We start from the raw sequence: 20,354 nt of genomic DNA on the forward strand, positions 1-20,354 counted from the left end.
TGTTTAACTTTATGGCACTGGCCATGTTAAAGCCCTATGCTTGTAGTCATGAAGAAATGTCTCAGTCACTTTACACATACATACTAATTGATTATACAAATTCCTGCTGGTTCCCTAAGCTCTTGGGAGAGTTTCTCCTCAGTAATAATTTTTCTCAGAGTCAAGAGGGAAAAGACGAGATGTCATCTCCTTTGTATTTGTATTATAATAACCTACCTAATGATTATGCGGCAACGAAAGTGATATGAATCATAAGTAATGAAAGAGCAGGAACCTTGTAGAGATGAGAAATGCATGGAATTAAGTTATTATTCAAACAAGACTGAAATAGAAGAGGAGGCATCCAAAAGAAGCCTAATAAGACGGAGAGGACTTATGGAACAGGACAAGTCTTGTCCTCTTAGACATTTGCCATTTACAGTATATTGGTTTTGAATTAAGTGTATGGTGGTTCACATTTTTGATGCTTATGTTGATACTTGTTATATTCACAAAATAAATTTTGAAAAGTTAAAGTTAGTTAAAGTTAAAGCAAAAGTTAAATCTATTTAAATTTAGTTACACCTGTCTGAAAGTTGTTGGTTTCTGAAGTTTAAACTGTAAATTTAAGTGAATTTTGTCCCCAAAAGGTCTTATTGAGAAAGACTGAAAGATGGAAAGTAATGATTTTTTAATTTGGCTCTCAAAATAGCATCCTCTATATATAAGTCAGGAAATATTTCAGATATAAGATCACTATTTTATGAATAGAATGAGATAAAATAGATTTTCAAGGTTTTTAATTTTTTTACTGTAATAAAGTGCAAGACTAATTTGGTTAGAAGAATATGTTGTCATAAGCCTACTTGTGTTGATTGTGATTTGCTGTGTGTGTGTGTGTGTGTGTGTGTGTGTGCGTGTGTGTGTGTGTGTGAGCCTGCGAGGTACCAAATGCTATTAAGGGTAGTTAATCCTGAAATCAGTTACATTTGTGGTGAGGTGACCAACCATTGGTCCGAACAAGGAATTTGGCTTATTAAACATCCTAAACATGCAAATTTATAAATGCAAAAAGTATTTGAGTGTCTGATTTAGGTCGGATAGGGGATAGAAAAAAATAGTATTAGTATAAAATTAGCTCAGTAAAAACAACAGAAGTCAATAGAAAGCCCCAACCATGATGGAAAACCAAATATCTCTTTCTCTCGGTGTGTGTTTATGAAGCAATGAAAGAATGACTGCCACCTTTGACTTGCTCCTCATCCAGCCTCAGATCACTCACTGTCAAGATTTTCAAATTCAATTTATCTATAGATATTTCAGAAACTCATTTGGAGGTGATTTTCTCTCTCTCTCCACACCCGGTGGCTCTGGCTCCAGTCATATACACCTCTCCCGTAGGCGTCCGTAAGCCAGATCCTGAGCCGTACTATTTGATTTAATTTGAAGGGCCATCTGTAATCCCCAGCGGTACTTACTGAATCCCTCGTCTGCTCTGCTGTGCTGCGAGTGTTTGCCTGCTGCTGTGCGGGGCTCCTTTGTCATTTAGATCTCTTGCGGTTGAAAAAAAAGTTTTGAGCTGCTGTTTACCTGCTGAGCTCATTCAAAATATGACTCGTATGGTATCAAGCGCATTCTCATCCCAAGGCGTCATATACGACACTTTTGTCAAAGCAGACATCCAACGCACATGGCACCCTTTAGCGTCAAATGAGACGCTTCGGTTATGGTAGGTTTAGGTCTGGGGTAGGGTTAGGGTTAGACCACTAGGAGGCGCCTTCTGCCACATATATTTATATATTTATATATATCTGCGTCTCATTTGACGCTAAAGGGTATAGGAAGCCTTGGGATGAGAACGGACTCCTCTGTCTCTGTCACATGAATACCTACACATAAACTGTATGATTCATCAATTTAAGTAGGAAATACAGTCATTCAATCATGTTTGGATATTTGAGTTAATATCCAGTGGTTTAGTCCAGTGATTTTCTTCTGATTTGCTTGTAACAAATATCTAATATTGAAATTTATTTAAATGATCACGAACTGCATAGATTCAACAATAGGTGTAATTATTTGTGTAAATTTTAAAAAGGGAAGTGAAAATGCTTCCCATTTTCTTCCCCTTACATTTTCCCCTTTCACTTTATTTACATAAATGCACAATATGGTTTAAAAGATTGGGGTCAGATTTTTTTTTATTCATTTTTTTTTTTTACTTTTTTAAACTTTTTTTAACATTTTAAATTGGTCAAAAGTCACAGAAAAGACATTTATAATGTCACAAAAGGTTTCAATTTTTTAAAAAAGTTATTTTTGAGAGCTTTATATTGTATTACAGCACTGTGTCTTTTAGGACCTCTTAGTGGCTGATACAGGTAGTGCTTTTATTCTTCTTTTGTGGTTTTCAATCTAAGGGTGCAGTGCAGGGTCGAGGGGGGGGCAGTCGGTGCTCTCTCAGGGTGAACAGCCGGATCTGTTAGTACCAGGCAGAGATAAGCACCTGGAGAGCTTTTATATTTTCTTTAAAGTGTCCAGTCAAAAGGAGAGTGCAATTCAGCAGCACCGACGCGGCCCCAAATTCCATCTTCTCTCTTGCCCTCTGCATGTCATCCTCTTTGCTCTGAACTAACTAATTAGCCTTTATGTCTGGTGCACAAGAGTGAAACATCCACAGCCAATCAAATTAATGAAAAACAACTAATGATGTCTTAAAAACACTGATGGCAAATAAATGAAGTAATTATGAAGAGTAAGAAAGTAGCAGTTAATAGATTAAAACAAAAAAATAATGCATTTAAGAAGTCATGTTAATTGAACAGTTAATGACGAGACCTTCTTAAGTCTCTCTCTCTGTCGGTGTGGATAGTAAGGGTAATAGCCTTTTTTTTTTTTTTTTTTTGCAGAGGCAGTGAGTCAGCAGTAATTACAAGCCCCGGCTTTGACTCCCCTGACCCTTAAGTTCTCCTCTCGCGTCTATAAATAACAACATAGATGGGTCAGCAGCATCATCCATGAGCACCATCACAGCATAGCAAATGAGATCCCATGAGCTATGTGAGAGAGTGTACGTTTAATGATACAGAGACTGCAACCATAAGTGTGTGTGTGTGTGTGTGTGTGTGTGCATACGCAGCATACATGTTATTAATACACGTTTAAATTTGAAATTCATAGAGTGTAAATGGGCTATTGGTCAGGCCATAAGTGTTGGCGTCAGAGTTGTAACAGAGAACTGCTGTCTGCATCGTAACTCCCTCCACGATCGATCCACGTGCAGAGAGGCTGATAAAAGGATAGAGCCGGGCTGGGCAGAACCTCAAGATCTGCTGCAAAAGCAGTTGAAGTGTCAAGTGGGCTGGCGAGAGGGGGGGTTGATAACTTATGTGCGCCCTCGCCCTTTCTCGCCTAGGCTACTTGTTAGTTGTGTTCTCTGTTTTCTGTCGGATGAGTGATTAGAGCCAGGGTTCTCAGCCTTGGTCTGTAACCTTTTTTTAATGATCCACAATGTTTGCAATCCCGCACCCCCACAGCATTAAACTGGTTTTAATCTCACAGAGTAGAAGTTACGTTGCGTTAAGTTCTTAACAACACAACTTGGAATTTAATCAATATTGTTTTTAATTTATTTAATTCAATATTTATAAAATATATGAATCGTTTTCATTATTGACATTATTTTATATATTTTACTGTTGAATAAAATTGATTTACTGTATTTGTTTATTTTCTATATATAATTTATACACACTATATAGTAAAAATCGAATGTGTGTATGTGTATAGAGTGTGTGTATATATATGGTGGAAAATTGGATGGATGAATAGATAGAGTTCAAACTCGGTACAATTCCACCCCGTTCGGCCGTTTTTGTAGTTTGATTAGAGATTATATAGCGTCAAAGAACATTTTTATTCACACGTTAACAAAATATCTACGACGGAAGACTTGTTCGTCAAACTTTACAGCTTTACAAAAGACGACGAACCTGCAGAACGTCTTCTTATGGATGTATTGCAATGGCATGTAACTGTATTGTGTTATAAGTGCAAGTTTATTATTTCTCTTGTTAAAACAAGCACACTAACAAGATAAATGTCTACGGTCTAATCTTACCACTAAAAATTTGTATTGATAATATGATAAAAGCATCAGAAAACACAGCAGCTAAATGACCATTGATGAAACTCAAGAACAATAATACTGCAGACGTGTAACGTTACTTGGAAACAAAGACAAAGGTACTGCTAAACCATGAACACCATGTGTTTTAAGAAAGTAAACCACTTTATTTTTATTAACGATATTTACAGCTTATCGAAATGCTCTGTTCGTTGACTCCAAAGATAGAAGGAATTGACCCCTCATTCAGACGAAGTCGATCGGCAAACCCTTCTTTATACCGGCAGATGTTGCTGAAGTGGGAATCTTTAAAGTGCTTCGGGTCACTACATCCAACAACTGGACATTTTGACCCTCTTGTAGCTTCTGCATCATTGAGCTTGGACTACAAAATCGGAGTGAGAAATAAAAATGGCGGATTGATCAAAGTGTTGTGCCAGTAGTCAATGTCCTCATTTGGACTGTTCCGCTGCAAATACTGTGACGCAATTTTTCAAAATAGAGAACGGAAAAACCTGAACAGATTGCAAAATATGACCAAAACAGAATATAAAGTTATAAACTAAGCATTTAAGGGCTAAAAAAGTGGATTTAGCATATGTCCCCTTTAAATCAATTGGGGTCATTTTTAATCACGACGTACAGTAATTCTATGGTGATGCATTGCAGGCACATTTCTATTTAAAGACTCAGTGCCTCCCTCAGAGTTATTATGAATTCATGCTTGGTGTGACGATGAATTTCAGATCACTCTCACTGTCTCACATGTCTCATTGTGTTTCAGGTAATGATTGTTTTATTGACAAGGCCCTTGTGTTTACGGAGTGAAGCTGTTGGCTTTGTTTGTCGCACCGAAGTCTCAAGGACAGGGATGGATTTTAGTCCAAGTCATTAATATGTATTGGAAATTATTTTCTTCTTTGTTGAGAATTCTAACGGCTTTGAAGGCTACTGAAGTGTTGAGGAAGGTTAGAGCGCTTAGTCATGTTCTTTCTCTGGCACAAAGGTGCTCGGTATTAGACTTTCTGCCCTGATTCACAAGGCCTGGATCATCTCATTCTGTCTGTGTTTTTTTTTTCTCCCCCTTCCCTGCTTTTTGGCTTTTGGATTGCAGAAACCCTTATTCCACTGCCCTGACAAGGAGTGGAGAAGAAAATTAATAATATCCAATTCGAACAACAAACAGTTTGTGCCTGAAAGATATTTTGGAGGAATATTAACATTGTAGTTTTACTGTCTGTGTATAACCTGATTTAACTTGGGTTTAATCAAGCCTCATTTTATAAATCTCATTTGTTAAATGCCCCTTTTGCCTTTTGGGATGTCTTAAATCTTCTCTTATTTTTATTCTGTCTGCTTTTATAATCTGAGTGTTGTTGAAGAGAAGCTGTAAGTGTTTTTTTTGTTTTGTTTTTTTTCCCTGATGGGTGTGATATAGAGATTGCTTGAGGCGTTGCTGATTTTAATAACCCTTGCAGATCCTTTCCAAAACTGTTTATTAAACAGTATACGATCACAAACCGAGAAGACAACCTCCTTGCATTCATTATTTCCAGAATTAATGAAAAGTGAAAGCGATATGGACACCATTCTGGAAATGGCTGATGTTATATTTCATTTATATTGTTCACGTCCATATATGATTACAAATGTAATCCTACTTTTGTGTAAATGACATATTCATATTGCTAGATATATTAAAATGTGCATCAGGTTTATTTGTAATCAAGATGCCACTCTCAGAGGAATGGGAACTCACACACCTAGATTTCCCATGATGGTCTTGCTGATTCATTGCATTGGGAGACATTTTTTTTTTTAAAACATTGTAGTGTGTATTATGAGTTTAATCTAATAAAATCCATCAGTCAATGTTAAAGTATAACTAAAATGAGCTTTTAAAGTACATTTTTTGCCATCAGAAAATTTGAGCAAATTTTATGAGCACAGTATCAGAAAATGGCCTTATTGATTTTCCCCTATATAATATTACAAATAAACGCCTACAATTGGTAGGAACACACTTAATTTCAGTGGATGTTGGTTACTATTAAATAAGAAATGACATTAGATGAGAGAAAGCGACGTACATAGCCTAATTTAAATATAAAAGAGGCATATTTTGGTAAAAAAGGCAATGATGGTGCAACACTATTTCAATGCATTTAACTAGACAACTAGAGTGAGTGATTAGTGAATAAGAAACGTTTTGCACTGTAAAGTGGTGCAACTGTTGTTAGTTCACCCCATAATAATTTAAAATGAGAAAAAAACAAGCATCTGAGAAAGTGAGAAAGCAAATACACATACTGTAGAAGAGAGAAAAAGAGCAGTGATATTCGGCCCGCATCTCTTTAGAAGTAAGCAGTAGACATTTAAATGGATATGTCAGTTTGAAGATGGATAGGACTCTGTTAATGCATTTTCTCTCACACGGCGAGGAATTAACTCTTCGCCGACTCTCCCACCCCAGATTGAGGCTGTGTAATGAACCTTAAAGAGAAAATGCCGAATGTGTTTATCTTTCTTTTCTGCCTTTTCACCGCCCAAAATAAGGGGGAAAAAAAGCCAAGGAAGGCTTGAGAAAAATGCCTTGACACAGCTGTGACTGATTGAAAATGCAGTACTCAAAGCCCATTTGAGTCACACAACAGAAACCCGTCCTTTAAAATCATTGCTGTGAGCTGTGAGAAAAAGTGAAGTGTGGAAATGAGAGCGTGTGTTCTCAAGATGCATGGAGGGAACCTGTGAAGGATATCCAACAATTCGAGAGAGTGTGTGTGTGTGTGTGTGTGTGTTGGTTTGCGGGATAGAAATGTATGTTCCAGTCTCCACAGGGGCTCGGAAAGCAAATCAGTGTACGTCAGGCCAGACAGATCTTAGTACTGGGGATGTGAGTGGTTTTGAAATGCATGGCTTCTCCACAGCGGCCACTGGTCATGTCTTATTTCTGGATGAAAGCGAAGAGACCCCCACCCACCTGTCTTCGTCCTTCCCTTTAAAAGCTGGAAACTGAGGCTTCCCATCAGAGCGAGGAGGCCGCGTTCTATCTTCTGTGTCCTCCCAAGCTGCCCCCCGCTGGGCCTTTGTCCCATTCCAGGATCTTTTCTCCAGCACTGTCGCTTCAAACGTCCCTCCAGATGCTTTGTAATACTGTGAACTCTCTGGGAAAGCACATTCTGCTCTATATGCATGTAAACAAATGTGAACGTTTTCAGACTTTTAACTCATTCCAAAGGATGGCCAAAAAAATCCATGTGGTGACATACAGTTTAGTCTGTCTATAAGTCACTTAAATCATTATGCGCATTACTTTTCATCTCATCTCATCTCATAGCCATGCGATTTTAAAACAGGTGTTTGAATGGTAATTTTAATTTGTTAAACCAGTACAAAATAAGTTATGATTTTAAAAGTTAGTTTTTCATTTTTACTTTTAAAATGCCATAATACATACGGTAAAATATCCTGTTAAATTTACAGTAAAAAAACTGATGTTTGCCAGAAATTCATTATAAAAATATTGAAAACTAAAATGAGAAGAAAGTCTTTGTCACAGTTATTGTTACCCAGCCCCCTATTAACAGTTTTTTCCTGTAGCATTTTTTCAGTATTTTTCCACTGTAAAAAAAAAACAAAAACATGTAAGTATATTAGTAACCTGCTGCCTTAACTTTAAGTTAATTGACATTTAAAAATTGAGTTAATACAATGATGGAGAAACTAAAAATATTATGCTATCTGAACCACATAAATTATCTAAGATGATTTTTTTTTTTTACAGAGCAGGAAAAAAATATAAATATACATTCAATATATTAATATAATATTGTATACGCTGCATTTTGCATTGTTTTATTCTGCACTTAGAATAGCATTGCACTGTTTTTGTGTATATATAGAATTTATGTAGATACAAAATACTGTTTTCATGGTTGATAATTTATGGATTGTAATTTTTGTGAATTGCGGACCCTGCACATTCCCATACTTCTTTTTTCTGCACTAGGTCATTAAGACCACCCTTATAGACAGCTTTGATTGATATTGGTGCTAATTATTGCTTCTCTTGCAAACCATCCTCCTCAATTTCTCTGCATGGGTCGTCCATCCATTAAAGTTTGTAATGTGCATATTGAATATTTCTTTTTGTGTAACAAGATAACTCTTCATCTGTCATTGACCAATATTGAGCTCTTCTTAATGAATGTCTTTGGCTATAATCACAAATAATGCTTTGACCCTCTTTTGCATTAAGCATGAACAACCTTATTGATGCTTTTAGCAGTAATGCATTTGATCAAACTGATTAAAGGGATAGTAGTTCATTTAGAAATGAAAACTACTCACTCAAAAAAGAATATTTGAAGAATTGTACAGGCCACTCTTTGGAATAATTCAATGGAATAATGTGCACCAGTAATTGCAAACATTTAAGAAAGTTAATTGGATCAATTCTGATTTCATGTTGTTGACTTGAAAATATATTGTGAATAATACTGATCACATCTTGCGCGGACCCCCATTAACCCTTTGAGGCTCTGATGATCTGGCAGGCATCTCTTTATATGCAATCCATTCCCTTAAATATTAAAGCCTCCAGTGAATAAATGTAAAAAATCTGCCCCCTTCTGTGTTATATCCCCTGCCAGCTGTCCTGAAGTTAATCTCTGTGGGTAATGACCAGAATTTGATTTACCCGAGGAAATGTATTAATTTAATCCTTATCTCTTGCGTGTAATAGATCTGTGCTCTGATTGCTTTGGGCAGCATTTGACGAGATTAGATGTTTTTTGCATTGTGTTTCTGAGTATCTGCCCGTAGAACGGGACCGTCATCGATGTGGGTGGATGTGATGTTGTCCTGTACACTGTGATGACAAAAATGTCATCCTGGCCCTTTGAATATCAATTATAAGTTTGCACGTCAAAACATAAATAGACATTTCTGCAGTTTAACACGCCATTATGATTATGCGGTGTGGCAATTAAAAAGTGCAGTGGCATTGATATATAAACTCATAATATTATATATAATACATATGCACATCTATATCCATCTATTTTGTAAACAAAACTTTTATGTTAGATGCGAAAAGTTATTGTCTTCACGAAAAACAAATGGTGCAGGATTTTGTCCTTTGACAACTTGAGATAACAATGGTGAGCATTTGATACTCCTTTCAGTGCACTAGATTGATTTCGACAATGGCAAAGTGCACTAATCTGGGGAGCTGATTGAGACGCACCTTGTGTGTTTGTAAGGTTGTTTTGGCAGTAAGTCCTGTAAAACAGAATTTCCAGACACATGGAAGGCAGTGAGACAGTGCACACATTTGGTTTGGCATGCTGAGACCGCAGACTTACCTTCTATCCTTCGCAGAATAATAACAAGATAAATCTGTTTGTCTGTTTTATTTCAGTTTGAACAGCCCGGTCTCTAGGTTTATTTTGGAAATGAATAAATATCAAACAGATATGTACGTGCACACACACAAACGCAATCTTAGTCATAACCACTCATAAAATGAAACCCAAACAAAGTACATGAATTTTTAGCTTGGTATTCTGGGATTGGAATTTTAATTACATTAGCCTTGAATATCAGCATGGTACTACTGAGTCACTTTGTAAGCTGATCTTTTCAATATTAAAGAAGGATTTTGAGAGGTGTTATGCACTTGATCCCTCACTTCAGATTACATTGAAAAAGAGCGGTCTTAACTAGACTTTCATATTGTCATTCCACCGTGACCTTCACTAACCCCCCCTCCACCGCTGCTATGTTTCTTCATTCTAATCTGAGGCAAACATCATATTGAGTTTTGGACCACGGAAAGGACTTCCTGTTTGTAATATTGCGATGATTTCTCTGGTCTGCCGAGTGCGAGACTCAGAGAAAGAGAGCTGATAACTCTCTGCACAGGCCTCACATTTCTCTATCAGAGATCTGACGACATGCACTGCACTCTCCGACTCGGAATGTCATTTTTATTACCAGCTTGCCACCATATTGGACTTTAAACAGCTCACTCTTACCTTCTCGCTACGGATAGACGCTAGCACATGAAGACCCCAGCTAATATCAAAGCTTAGATAAAAGACTGTTTGTGATTAAAGTAGGACGGGGTATGGACGGAGCGTGATGGATTTGATACAAATAGGCTCCTCTGGCTGTAATGCATATTGCAGCCTGGTGTGTTTCCAGCTCGGAAGATTGCTTTTCCCTTCTCCCTGCTGTTACAACACACACCAAAGTGACCACCACTCTGTCACTTTCTCAAAAGGATTGGTCAAGATTACCGCATTACGTGCCGCAAAACCGAAAGGCCTCAGGGTAAATTTAATTGGCAAGAACAGGAGTCTGTAGCTATTTTCTCTGAGAAATGACTGCCTTACGTATGCTGTGATGTAGCATTTAATAATACATTTTTATACAGAAAGCCTAGAGGACATCTATAACTTCCATTTAATTTTCTTGCATCTTATCTCTTCACCTCTGGCGACATATTACTTTTATTTTTTTTTGGTTTTGATTTAAAAAAAGCCATTATAATCTCTTTTGTTATTATTGTTACTATATTTCTTTGTAGTAGAAAACAACAAAAGAGTTATGGATGAGGACAGTACATGTGAAAGGTTCAGATAGTACAGAAGAACTAAAGGAACAGGACACAGATTTCTCAGCGGTTTCCTTTTATTTTTTTTAGACTTGCATAAAGTTTTTTATTAATATTATGCTGCAGACAGTGCAGCTCCAATATGACCTGCCATCCAAATTTATTGGTTTTAAATAAATCATTTCTAAAATATTTCACAGTATTTTATTGTGAGAATCTCTTTTCTCCATTCAATTGCACTTCTGGATATGCCTTAAGAGGCACTACAATAACCAGAGGGACGATTGGTTTATAAATCACCAGAAGTAGTCCAGAAGTAATTGGCTGAAGTGAGTATAATTTGATTGCTAATTGGTCCGTGCGGCAGAATGTAATAATGAATTGCGTAATTGTCTGACAGCTTAGATGTGGTGCCATAATCCAGTGTCTGGCAGAACTGGTGTTTATAGTGTTTCATACGTACTGCATGATTCTGGGTTATGGAACAGATATGGGAGTTACTTTGGCAAGTGCAATTGCACCAATTATGTTCTTGCTTGTTTGCAGATTAATTTAAAAAAAAATAATTGAAGTTTAAAAATTTCTCTGCCATTTTAAAGTTGTTTCGTCTCTTTTTCTCTGCATGTATATGAGTACATTTACGAAGGATAAGTGAAGAAACAGCTTTGCGTATCCAAGTGGAGAGATTGAATGGATGGAATTGCTTTGTAAATGGTGTTAGGGATTAAGCATAATGTTAATGGAGTTACATTTGACCCAGACATGGTTATTTCGTGAACTGGGATGTCTGACGTTTTTACTGGAAGTGTCTTTTGCTCAAATGTGGGTATCACAGAAGGTCACTGTATAGGGATAAACTTATGCAATACGAGAGAACCACTCATAAGAGAACGGACTCGGTTACCTAACGTAACCTTGGTAGAGGGAATGAGTATTGAGTAACCGGCCATGCTCGCGGCAACAAGCGTTTTTGCCTCCGAGTCGTGCCTTTATACACTAAGCCACACCATTGGGCGTGACGTCACGCCAGGCTCAGCAGCCAATGAGCACGCTAAACAGCCTGCTAGCTGCTGCACTGCGTTGACAAAGAATACAAAATTAAGGATATTTTTGGGCTTCAATATCTCAAGAAATGATGACTTTATCCGTAGTGTAAGCTAAACATACGCAATATTCGGCTGAAGAGGTTACATTAGGTAACCGAGTATGTTTTACGTAGACAGGATTAAAATCATAAAATACAACTGCGAAATGTCCAAATTACCTAATCGCCCCAGTGAGTTCCTAGTCCTCTCACCCCTTTTTCCTCTCTTCCTCCCTTACTTCCTTCAATTCTCCTTTCATCTCTCTCTCCCTCCCTCCCTAAAATCACTAAAATAACCTCCCTGTTTCCACAGTTGTTCATAGAGCAAGTAACTGCAGGACACTATTCAGAGGATCAATACTGTGGATATAGCGGATGGCTCATCCCTCTGATTGTCAGCACAAACAAAGTGTTTATATAGCAGAACCCCTCGTGATGCTGCAGTGGCGCAAGCGTCAGAGGCAAAGGCTGCACCGGCCCTTCTCCTGTCGATACCCCCTGAGTGTAAAGCATGTCTGTAGCATCTCGAAAGGAGTTTATCTGACAGCATTCTTAATGGGCTGATCCTTCTTTTTTCGCTTACACAAACACTTTCTCTGGTCACTGAAGCAAAATGTTCTTTGTTTTGTGTCTGACGCTGCAGCACGGCTGATCTCCCGAGGGCAAGTTTAGCTCTCAGCAGCAGAGATTGATATTTCTCATTCCAATCACTCAACTGATATCGGTGATTATATCAGACAGAGCATAAATGGCAGGTCTTTGTGGTCGGTCATTGACAGCAACAATCGCAGTCAGTCTTAACCTTTTCTACACAGAATTATTTCATGGCGGATTAAATGTGAAAGGAGAAAAATGATTTTCTGTGGAAGATGGAACAATGGCAGGATCAGATGCATGGAATTAATGATCGATTCTTTCATTAATGTAATTTTCATGGCTGTAAGTGTCTTCCATCCATTATGGCACCCAGCCTATTGAACTTATTATCAGACAATGGGTCTCATTCACTAAGGTACTACCTCAGGTATTGCAGATAAGAAGATTGAAAGAGGTAATTAAGAAAAAAAAATGTTTTTGGCTTATGTCCGATATGGCACATATATTTTGCATCTAATAGATTTACTCATGATCAGCATTTAGGGACTAGGTTGAATGTTCTTGAAGGTGTTTTAATGCTGACTCTAATCGTGTTGGAAGGAAAAATAATAAAATCCAGTGGAAAACTCATTTCTTTGAACACTGACTTGTAAATTCCACAAGATTTTGAAGTTGAAAGACCATATTTGCATGTCATTCTCTTATTCTTTTGACTACATTTTTTAACTGAAACTGGATTCTTTGCTGTTCACGTATTCACACTTGTACAGTAAGTAGAAACTTCCCAGGAGGACTTGCAGCATAAGGCCTAGTTTGGAAATCCAGCCAGTGTGTATACTTAACTCCCAATAACATGATTGTGCACTGCATAGCAAGTAATTCTGGAAAAGATCTGCTAAGAACTTAAACGTACCGTTGTTTTCCCCTATTCTTCAAAGGAAATACATCTGTGCCACTCAAAGCTCCAGCAAGGCAGTGGAATAATCAATCTCCCATTAATGGACTAAGTGGCTGTGCAGGGATATTAAATGTTAATTGCTGTAAAGTATTGATCACGTTCATTGATCCCCATGATAATTGCAATCGGTGCAAACAAAGATACATTATGCAGGGTTTGTGGGACTCACCTTACAGTGGATCATTGACTGGAAGAAGCGATGGAAAGGTAAAAAGCTTGAGATTGGGGTTTGATGTATTGATCTATTAACATGTTAGAAAGTCATTTCCAATTGCTAGATTTTCCTATCATTCTTTGATACATTTTACATTACCCAACCCGTAATGCAGTCTCGGGACATCCTGCGAATAGTTGCTACAACAGATTTCAGACTGGTTTGAAAACCTTTTCCAAGTAGCCAGCTTGTTGATTGTGCCTTAGATTAGGTGAGAGAATTGAATGTCAGGATCATAGATTGGGGAGGGAAATGATGTAATCGTCACATTAAGTGTGAGATGTGTTAGCACAAACATTGTTGAAAACAAGAAACCAGGATACCAGAAAGTGTTTGCGTGTGCTTCATAGCTACTTGCCATGCCAGGTCAGACTTCAGATTTTTAGATGGTTGATCTGGATGTTTGGATGGTTTTGTTCTTGTTGTTTTCTGCCCTCCACTGGGTCAGTGCAGGGGTGGTTGTGATCTCAGATTGTCTGCTTCATTTTCAGCAGGTATAGACAACAAGTCTGTACGCAGTTCATATATTAACCTCTGGCTGCTTTGGGTCGATGAATTCTCGACAACAATCTGGCACCATAGCAGGCCAGCCAGGGGCCAGTAGGTATGTGAGTGAGTGTACAAGTGCGCGTGTGTGTGGCTGGGGAAGTTAGTCACAGCTGAGCTCCTGTTGCCCTGGGATTGCTGGCTGCCAGTAGAGCTTGTCAGATGCCTGTTGAATAATACATGGTGTACTGGTTTGGGTCCTAATACTGCGTGACGGAGACATCCCCTACAGGTCGCTGATCAATAGCACTTAGCTGCAGCTTTATAATCAAGAAGACTCTAAAATACCATCATCGCAAAAGTAGATTGAGTCTCCAGCCATCTTTATTTTTGTCTCCAACATTACTGCCACCACACAACATTCATGACCCATTCATGACCCAAAGGCCATCCGTTCTTCAAAGACTTCCCACTCACAGTAAGAAACACATTTTAATGGCAAGTTCCGATGAGTTTAACAAGGCAAATGTCAAGCCGTTTTTGTTCGTTTCTGAGACTTTCGAGTGATCTGCCAGGAAAGCATGAGGGCTGCTGTGGCCTAAAGCCTGTTTCGCCATACATGTGAAAACTGTATTTATTCCGGCGCCCACGTTATTGATACAGAAGTTGAGCAGCTGAGCACTGAGCCTATTTTTTCCACACTTACCATGCTGAACTCAGCAGAAAAATTAACTTTGAATTCTACTTTTGAATTTACATAATCTTTGGTAATGTGACAGGTACATAGAATGGCTGTTTCTGTTCAGTAAATCTAGACATGTTCATTGCTGCATTTTGGGGTTTGGGTTCTCTTTCGAGTAGATTAATTACCATTTGCATATACATGTGGTCTTCGTCATTATATAAATGAGATTTTACAACAAAATTTTAAGTACTTTTCTGTATGTTTGAGTTGCAGCTTCCTTTTGTAAAGGATATACAGTGCTGAAATGCATTTTCTAGCACGCTATTTTCTGCAGATTGACTTGGTGATTGTAGCTTCAGGCAGATGCAATAAAGTCTAAAGTCAATGCATGGACCGTGAGCGGTATGGACACATGTTAATGTGAGTTCACAACTCTGTGGTTTCACATAAATGGCTTTCATTAAATGGCAGGCCTAATGGTGCAATCCATGATGGCCTGAGCAAATGAAAATGCCCTAAAGGAAAACTAAATATGCAAGTATGTTAGCATTATAAACCACTCACTTGATGTATGGAATGCAAGCCTCATACTGGACTGATTTTAACAGTATTCAAAACTGACATACTAGTCAATACAAATGTTCTGAAATTCAAACCATGTCAAAGGGATAGTTCACCTAAAAAAGAAGAATGGCCTCTTTTGTCAATACAATGAAAAGGCAATTGGTGTCTAGACCCCAATTTTCTTTAAAATATTCTATTTTGTTTTCCACATGAGGGAGAATGTCATACAGGTTTGGACATGAGGGTGAGTAAATTATTCTTTAGGTGATTTAGGGCTGTTTGTCTTTGTCATGATGCAAAACTACTGATAGTAATGTCAGATTATGTCAGATAGACAAAGTAGATGTTAGCACATGTCTAGATCAGTTTGTAAGGTGGAGATGGGCATTGAAGACTGAGGTCAGTTCATTAGTACATCCTGCCAACATTAAGACGGTCCAAATCATTACAGTCCATTATGGTTACATCACTACATGTGGTCAGATCTAAGTGCTTCTTAAAGTCCCTGGATGTATGAGCTTATCCATTGAAGGAGTCTTCTGCCTATAGAGGGAGTCATTATTTGGAAAATACTTTCAGGTGCAAATCATATTGATGCATTCCCTTGGGAATTCAAATATTGCACAGAATACTGTAACTTATAAATTTTACCTTTACTCTAGTCTAAATTTAAACTTTTACTCAGCAAGTCTGCATTTAATTTATCAAAAGAGACCGTAACATCATGCATAATGTAACAAAAATATTTATATTAATAAATGCTGTTCTTTTGAAATATTTTAATATATTAACATAGAATATTTCACAATTTTACTGTGTACTGTATTGTTGATCAAATATAAAAGCAGCATTGATGAACATAAACTTCTTTTAAAAGAAAAAAACAATAACAAAATCGTAGAAATCCCAAACTTTTAAACGGTATGTATTTAAATGTTCAAAACTACATTTCTAATTTCTAAATTTCAAAATGAAAGCAATGGGGTTACGACTGCTTTCCCAATAAGGGGCATCGAGCTCTTACTTTTTAATGTCAATAAGAGAGTGTGAAACACCCCCCCCCCCACTTTGTCATTAACACACATCTTATGCACTAATTTGCGGCTCATTTAGTTTGTATTAGAAAGAGTGGAGGAGTGGGGCCTTCAGCTGAAATTGGCCAACTCTGTGGATTCTCATCACTGGGCAAGAGACTAGAGTCGTTCTCCAGTCTGCTCTGAAGAGCTCTACTCACCGCTGAAGACCACAAGGTTACACCCGTGGCCGAGGCCTATCAGTCAATCTGCAATAATAGAATAATCACGCAATTAACAGGGAGGAAAATTGCCCTGGGCATGAGCGCTCAGATTCCGCCATTAAAGGAGATCATAGGGCCATAATTAGGTCCTCGCCGGTCACTAATTGTCATGCCGTTATGGCAGTGGGGTGTTTCAGTTATTTATAATGAGGGCGCACACTCACCCACAGAGCGGGGTCACACTCCGGCACACTCAGGGGTCCGTTTTGGAGAAGGCCTACTGTGTTTATGATGGATAGTGAGAGAATGAGAGGGGGAGCAAGACAGAAGGCTAAAATATTAAAGCAATAAGCCAAGAACGAACTGGCCACATTTGACATGTAATGTAAGTTACTCGACATTATTGCTCTTTTATTGATATTACAGCTTTTATGCAACAGTTTTGCAAGCGATATCCCATTCTAAATCAGAATTATATTACCCTGCTTCTTGTGTTTTTCGTAGCACTTTGCAAGTTAAACATGAACATGAATACATATCACAGTAGGTATAAATGTTCTGATGTTCAAGGTATGAATACATATCGCATTTGAAAATGAAAACGAAACCCTACTCTAAACCTAACCGATAGTGTTAACAAGAGCAAATGTGAGTTAAAAACAACCATGAAGCAACCATGTCATTTTAATCATTCATCTATACGTTTTTGAGCTCTTTTATTGTGACTTACGGAACTCGTACAGGCAGTGCCGTACCAGATGAGCTACCGAGCAAGTTTACAAAGTCAAAAAAGCAGTAAATATGGCTATTATGTGATGCTAACATTGAACCTTCAAAACATTGAACTATATTTGTTTACAAATCATGCACACTATGATAAAAGTGCTTTGAGAATATGAAATAGAAGTGAATTGTATGAATAGAAACATTTTCGGCAAAAAAAAAAAAAAGAAGAAAAATAGGCATGTTTTCCCTATTGTTGTCTATTTTATATGTTCATTTTAAAAAGTCAAATAGCTTTCTTTTCTACTTAAAATGTTTGAATAAATAACCTCTAATCTAATCTGTTTGTGTTCTAAGGAGGGAAGCAAATCATTTGCATGCTTGTTAATTTGTCGCAACTGAACTTGCTCTAAATCAAGCTACAAAAATTGCAGCACAATGCCAATGCACGGTTTGTAGAAGAGATCAAGATGCATTAGGCAAACTCTCTCTGTGTGACTGATTACCTTTTTTGTGAAGAGAGAAATGCAGCTGAAGTGACAATTGGCAGTAGATGTTTGAAAAATGCTTTCAACAACTATTGTTACATGTCGAATTAAAATGGCACTGTCACATTGGACAAAAGCGTAAGGAGATGGAGGGAGAGAGGATGATAATGAAAGATTAGGAGAGGTGTGTAAGAGAGGGAGACAGCATTGTGATGAACTGTAGGTTTGTGCTGTTCTGTTGTCATAAGTGCTGCTCTGAGAGGACTGTGCGTGCCGATACTGCATTGCAGCAGAGAAAGAAAAAGGGGAAAAAGTGAGATGAGAGTTTTTGAGAAGAAGAAAATTTGACAAGCTTTTCATTTACTGTCTCTATAAATCAACTCATTTCAGTTCTCTTTCTCTCTCTCTAACACACACGCACACATGAACACAGGCTCGCTCTCCCACGTCTGGCTCAAAGATGTGCCTATTGACCTTTTCTGCAAGTTCTTTTTTCTTTCTCTGCTGTAAAGAATGAAAATCACTTTGAAATGTAAATGTCACATTCAGCGCTTTTTATTTATTTAATGAAGTGTGGAAAGAGGAAATAGTCAGAGTTTGAGGTAAATAACGCTCCTCAACTCCTCAAAGAGTTTGTTCTTCGTGGACTCTGTGGCGTGGATGTGTTGTAACTCTGCCTAGTGATGTGACCGTTCTTTCATGCATTTTAAGGGGTGAAATGAGAATGGAATGAAACAAATCCATCAGAAACAGAAGACATTTGCGAAGCAGGCTAAGTTGTACTTAGATTCTAAGGCCAAGGACCTCTTGATGGATAGAGAGGCGGATCAGGGGTTTTGCATTTAAAATCGGCCCTTTAATGAAATGCATACATTTCCTATGTACTTTGATTCAATTGCATAGCAGAAGCCATTAAAAAGCCATACTATACAAAGCCATGTACATCACATTTTAATTTTACAGAATACTTTTTAATATGCTAGGGACAATTAAACATTCAGCTGTTAGTTTTTATGTATTTTTACTACATTTAAAATGTACTTTTCAGTTAAAATGTAAACTAAGAGTGAGGAGTCTTGGACTGAATACTTTTTAGTATGCTGTATTTTCCTTATTTTCAGACAAATAAGTTTCTAATGGAGATGGGAGATTTATTCAGCACTATACGGTCACTGGAATTGTGTGTTTTTATTCTATGAAGTCTTCTAGTGTGGCAGATATTGCACCGGTTCAGGGCTGGTGTTTGCTGTAGAAACAGTAAAAGCCTAATTTCATGACTGGCTGGGCTTTATGTGTGAGACATTATTTAAAATGTGCAAAAGTCCACACAATATATCAACCGGTTTTCTCTCTCCCCCCCATCATCTGTCCTTTTTATAGCGCCCTCAGCGTCAGCTCTTTCTTTTTCCATTACTTTTCCCCTTCTCTCCACCTCCTCTTCTTCTTCTTGCTTTTTTTCCTCACCACCCTTCTCGTTTTTTTCCCTCGAGTTCTTTCAGCACAGCTGATGACAGAACTTGACTAGCTTGCAGTGACCACAAATAGATGTGCAAAACAGCTGAGAAAAGTGTTTCATACTATGAAAAACTGAAAAAAGCCTGAAAAATAATGTAGGCCTGATGAACCAAGGTCAAATATATATTGTGCCATCAGTTTGCTGATTAACAGAGTTTTCTCTGACAAAGGATATTGGATAATTACAATATTTGTTGGCCAAAACAATAATTTGACATGCTTGTATGTTAGATTTTTACATTATATGCCGTTTTTGTAATTAATTGCTTTGTGTTTCAGAATAGTTTTTCATTAAACTTTTTAACTCCTTTTTTTTGTAGAAACTTTAAGTTACACTACCGTTCAAAATTTTGGAGTCTGTTAGTGTCACGGTTAGTTTAGATGAAGATGGAAAAGGTTCATTATTACAGGTTTCTACAAACAAAAGGTTCTTTAATAAAACAAACTCGGGTAATCCAAAGACGAGAAGACAACATAACAGAGTAAGATTACTTTAAATGTATTTGATACAGTTTTTAGCTAAAAATGGAAAACTTTTATGTGTTTTTGGTTGTTCATTTACATGAAAATGGTGTTTTGAGGGTCTGAAAACACAAACTATTGAAAATGGGTTGCAAAGTGCAAGTTTTTGAAAATGAGACGGTTATCGAAATGATTGGTGAATAACATTGATTGGGATGGACCCTGTAAGACTAAACTTGACATAAACTTGTCCCTTGAATCTGATTATTTGATTGGAATGTTTTTTTCAGAATCAACAGAGATGTTATTCCAGGAAGCAAATCAGGTTCTGCGTTATTGTCTTTGTGTAAATTACAAAAAGTTGAATTTGTGAAAATAGTGACGTCTTGTGTACGTGTGAAGTCCCACTCTCAGAAAAAAAGGTACGAAAGCTGTCACTGGGGCGGTACCTTTTCAAAAGGTACACTTTTGTACCTAAAGGGTGCATATTGGTACCTTCATGGTACACTTTTGGACCTAAAGGGTGCATATTGGTACCTTGATGGTACAAAAGTGTACCTTTTTGAAAAGGTACCGCCCCAGAGACAGCTTTCGTACCTTTTTTTCTGACAGTGTAG

This window comes from Pimephales promelas, chromosome 24 (assembly GCF_988280905.1).
Source record: "Pimephales promelas chromosome 24, fPimPro1.hap1.1, whole genome shotgun sequence".
Classification (NCBI taxonomy): Eukaryota; Metazoa; Chordata; class Actinopteri; order Cypriniformes; family Leuciscidae; genus Pimephales; species Pimephales promelas.